This window comes from Pteropus alecto, unplaced genomic scaffold (assembly GCF_000325575.1).
Source record: "Pteropus alecto unplaced genomic scaffold, ASM32557v1 scaffold146, whole genome shotgun sequence".
Classification (NCBI taxonomy): Eukaryota; Metazoa; Chordata; class Mammalia; order Chiroptera; family Pteropodidae; genus Pteropus; species Pteropus alecto.
The window spans coordinates 14343856-14349375 of record NW_006442107.1 but is presented as its reverse complement, the minus strand read 5'-3'; positions in this window follow the sequence as shown (position 1 = coordinate 14349375).

Sequence of the window (5520 nt, the reverse complement as noted above, 5' to 3'; positions counted from 1 at the left end):
GAAAAAGGCAACGTCACCCCTGTCCCAGTCAGAAAAGGTTGAATAGAGAGCCTAGACTTCCACCTTCACCCTGGTGTTATAAGGTACCCCTGGGGACTGCTCTAACCCCTGTTGGAGTGGTGTCAGAGATAGCCAAGTAGGGACAGAGTGATTAGCACAAACAAAACAAAACAAAACAAAACAAAACAAAACAAAACAAAACAAAACAAAACACAAAAATGACCTAACTATATGCAAGGGTAGTATGCTGAGTAAAGAAGAGCCGGTCTGAAAAGGTCACAAACTGTATGGTTCCATTAAATAACATTCTTGGAATGACAAAATTATAGAGATGAATTGATAGTGGTTTTTGTGGGTTGAGGAGGTGGGGATGTGCTTATGGTGGGGTAGTGTGAGGGAGGTCTTTGTGGTGATGGAATAGTTTTGTATTTTGAGTCTGGTGGTGCTTACAGGAATCTGCACACGTGATAAAATGACAAAACTATACACACTCATTGTACCAATGTCAATGTCATTGTCCTGGTTTTGATATTATACTATAGTTATAAGTTTATAGCTTTGTGATGAGTTATAGTATAAGATGTAACTGTGGGGGCACAAAAAATAAGTTCTCTTGGCAGGTCTAATAATCAAATTAACGTGAGAGACATAAGGAGAAAATGTCCAAATTTGTTACATATATACATATGAGTGTTCCACAAGAATATGAGAACTGAGGACAGACTAAACAATTGAGGCTTACATGCCATTATAGACTAAAGAGAAGTGGGCAGGGGACTAGGTTTCAAATAGAAAGTAGGAAATTCATAAGTGAATGAGAAGCACAAACATATGTTAAACGAATTCTTGCTGGGCCACCCAAAAACAATGAGACACAGAAGGGTGTCCAACAAACAGGCTTTGCTAGATTTCTTCCTGTCTATCACATTTAATTCATAGAAGTGAATAGGTAAAGTGAATAGCTCCCTTTCTTTAAGCAGGATTTTCTATTTTAAATCTTTTAGGTAGGTAAGGGGGGGAAAGTCAAAGTTTCTTTCTGAGCCTTTTGTTTCTTAATAACCAGCTTAAAATCAATATCCCGAAAGGCATATTTTAGGGTGGCAAACTCTGGGTCCCCATCATAACCACTGTGGGGAATGAGTAAAGGGTACAAAGGACCTCTATGTACAATTTTTACAACTTCTTCTGAATAAAATTATTTCGAAATAAAGAGTTATTGTCTAATTTTGTTACTTCTGATAGTCATTAATATTATAATCCAAATACTGAAGCGCTCTGCTTTCTGGGGACAATGCTGGGATAGATCGCCTTTCTCTGCTTCTTCAGAAGTTAGATATGACACATGGTTTGATTTGGGCATTTAAATGCGTACATAAAAGAGACACTTGGGAAGGAAGTGTTAAGAGACCATGTGCAATCTGCCATGTGCCTTCCTACTGTCCTTGCCAAGGGGGAACTATGTACTACTCTGGATTCTTCTTCAGCCTGGGCTGAAGCCCCCACTCACCATCCAAGAACGTGGAGTGTGGGCCAAAAAGGAACTTGTGTAGTTTTAAGCCACCAGGATTTGGGACTTTTGGATTTAGCCATCCAGTATAGTTCTACAACTATTAGTCACCATTACCTGCCTACCCCTCATAAATGCCTATAGTGTAGTGCTCTCATCACCAAATCCAAAGCAAGGCACCCTCCTGACTGTTTATAATCCACTCTCATCCTCCACCCCATGGACTGCCCTCACCATGAGGACATACCCTCACGCCTCCCCTTACCTATGATCGCCACCCTTGGTCCACGGATGAGTGGACCAAGAATCCTGCCTCCATCCAATTTGCCCCTCTTGTTCCTGGGTGTTAGAGCAGTGCAGTGGTCATGACAGTGATCTTATGCTATGAGCAGGATTGCTAGGAGAGGAGGAAGGGCACTCATGTTCCTGAGGCTTCAGTCACAAGACAGGGCTCTCAGGCTTTGGTTAGCAAAAGCAAAAACAAGGAGTAAAAAAAGCGTAAAATAATAGCGTTTATGCGTTCTGCATCAGTACCACCTGCCTCATTTTATTTGAAATCCTGTATGGGCTTGTGTTTGCTTGTCCCTCATTCAATGTCACCCTTTTCTGTTCTTTCCCATCCAGTCAGGATGTCTCACACACAATTCTCTACTCCTGCCACTGCGAGTCAATTATTCTCGGGCAATTTATCCTGCTTTAGGCAATCTCCTACATCCCCCCATTACAATGAATCCATCCCAGGTGCTATTCTCCTGCTTTCTAGCTAACCGAGGACAAACAACTAGTCCTTATTCACATGTTAAAAGAATATTAGTAGTTTTCAGGTAACAATCATTGTAAAGAGGGTCTGATAGAAACAATGAAAGCAGTTAATCATTCATTCAAAAGAGCAGCTCCCAGTGTGTGCTTCTCAGAGGCTGTGGTGAGGAAATGTCAGGGCAGGCAGACTACTTCCTGTGGGATAGTCCACTTTCAATATGTCTCCACTAATGAATCTTCTAGGGACTAAATTCTTCTATGGTAAAAATCATAGAAATCATAAAAAAATTCATAAAATAATGAATAAAAATTCTAAATCACACCATTATCCAGCCTAAGGTAGTACTTTTGCTAAAGCACACATCTGCACAACTGGAAGAAGCCGATGAGTCCAGGGCACAGGGCCAACCGGAAACAAGAATAACATTGGGAAGGATTATGCCATTGTCTTTACTTTGGATTCCCAATCTGAGCCCTTACACCTCCTTGTTGTAAGGCATCTAGCTCTTTCCTGCTCTCAAACGTGCTTTCAATTTCTACCCTATTTCCAATTCTTTTAGTAAGGTGAAGATACATTTTTAATAAACGGGAGTAAGTAGATTGGAGATATGGAAGGGTAATTGCGCTTGGTTATACAACAAATGTAGGGAGGAGGCAAGATAACTAAAAGCTATCCTCAGAAACTGCGATATGCTGATCAGCCTGCAGCCGGACCATGAGGAAACCTGCAGAACAAAGGAAGATTTCTGCTGGGATTGCTAACAACCCATTTCCCCACGCTGTGAAGGGAAAACAGGAAAAATAGAGTCTTTAAGTGGTGCTCTATGCAAAATAAAATCATTCATTCCCTATAGCTAAAACCATAGGGAATTTATGGATTAAAGGCTGGAAACTGCCTGCAGGCCTTTCATGCGACATAGCTTTTCAGCTATGTCCTTATATCCTTTCTCACTGTACATCCATATCAAAGGAAAATGGGTAAACAAAGTCTTTAAACTGTAACTGACAGTAGCTAAAGAATAATATATAATCTGAATTCCCCTAACACTGAGAGCTAAAACCATAGGGAATTTATGGATTAAAGGCTGGAAACTGCCTGCAGGCCTTTCATGCGACATAGCTTTTCAGCTATGTCCTTATATCCTTTCTCACTGTACATCCATATCAAAGGAAAATGGGTAAACAAAGTCTTTAAACTGTAACTGACAGTAGCTAAAGAATAATATATAATCTGAATTCCCCTAACATTGGAGTCCCTCTCAGTGTCTTTACTCTGTCCCTCTCAGTGTCTTTCTCTTGGTCCCTCTCAGTACCCTTACTCTGTCTCTCTCACTGTCTTCATCTCTCTGTTGTCTCTGTCTCTCTGAGTCTCTCTCTCTTAGGCTCTCTCTCTCCGCCTCTGAGAGGAGACCACATTTTATGTAGTGTTACCCCTTCTCTAATAAACTTTCCTTTAGACTCTAACTTTGGCGTGTGTTTGAATGCTTTCTTACACTCTGCCAAGATCCCTTTTGTCTCTGCGCAGGGCTTGAGTCTCCCCCAGCTTGGGGAAATTTGCCTTGTCTTGCATCATAACCAGTTGCAAAGAGTGTATTTTATTACCTTTTACTATGCGAACAGCACACAACTTTCCATTTGTTTAAAAAAAAAATTTTTTTTTATTGCAAAGAATTGTTGCAACTAGATAAGGTACTATTTTCCTGGGCTACTTAATTGCATGGATTTTTAAAAAAATGTTTTATTGAGGTAAAATTTATTTACCATAACATTTACTAGTTTCAAGTGCACAATTCAATGATTTACAGTAATTCTATGTAGTTGTGTAACCATGACCACAATCCAATTGTAAACATTTCCATCATTTCGAAAAGATCTCTTGTGCCCCTTTGCAGTCACTCTTCATTCCCACCCTCAGCCCTAGGCAACCACTAAATAAATCAACTGTCTGTATAGATTTGCTTTTTCTAGACATTTCGTATAAATAGAATCATACAATATGTGCTTTTTTGCATCTGGCCTTTTTCACTTGGCTTAATGTTTTTGAGGTTCTCTACATTGTGCCTTCTATGAATATTTCATTCTGTTTTATTGCTGAATAACCTTCCGTTGTATGGATATACCACATTTTGTTTATCCATTCATCCATCAGTTGCTGAACATTTGGATTGTTTCCACTTTTCACATATTATAAATAATGATGCTATGAATATATATGTACAACTTGTTATATGGATGTTTTCAGTTTTCTCGGATTTATACCTAGGAGTGGAATTGTTGGTTTTATGGTACTTTTGTGTATAACTTTTAAAGAACCTAACGTATTTTTCCAAAGTGGTTGCCCCATTTTACATTTCCCTCATCAATCTATGAGGGTTCCAATTTCTCTGTCTCCTCACCAACAGTTGCTTTTGTCAGTTATGACAGCTATTGTAGTGGATGTGAAAAGCTTTCTCATTGTGCTTCTGATTTGCATTTTCCTATAACTATAGTGACAACACGTTACAGTTACTGTAACGTGTTGAGCATCTTTTCATGCTATTGTTGACCATTCGTAGTTAATTCTTTTGCCCATTTTAAATTGGATTATTAGTCTTATTCTTGAGGTCTTTATACATTCTGAATGCAAGTCTTTTATCAAATGTATGATTTGCAAATCTTTCCCCCGAGATACAGTATTTTTTTTTGATAGGTATTTTTAAAGGAGATGCTAACTTCAAAGCGAAGTTTCCTTGTGGCACATTGACAGGCCAATGATTCACTTTGTTTCAAAATATTATGTAAGTACTTTTAAAAAGCAACTTTTTAGTATATTTAGAGAATGTATTAAGCACAAAACAGCATAGTGAAATTCCAGATACTCTTCGATAACATTTTTTTTTTTTTTTTGCTTACAGCCAGGCTTTTGGTTTTGAACATACATAGCATTTATTAAAAAGTAAGACAATTTAAATGACATTATAAACACTAGTGTCTTATCATTTCATCTCTTGGCTGGCGAGCAAGACACATAAACCTCTGAATGATTTAAGTGGAAAATTCATTTATTAAAAGAATGGTTGGTGATTCCTAGTGTGATAGAGGACCATGGTTGTGTATTCTCTTCAGGTGGCTAGGTACTGGAATCAGTGCCAAGGGGGAGTGTTTTCCAAGGGGGCACAGTGGAGGAGCCCCTCTCTGAGCAGGAGACACTTCCCTAAAAAATCCCCACGCTGCAGGAGACCCGGCGTTTTAATCTGCCGAAGACTGGCTGCCTC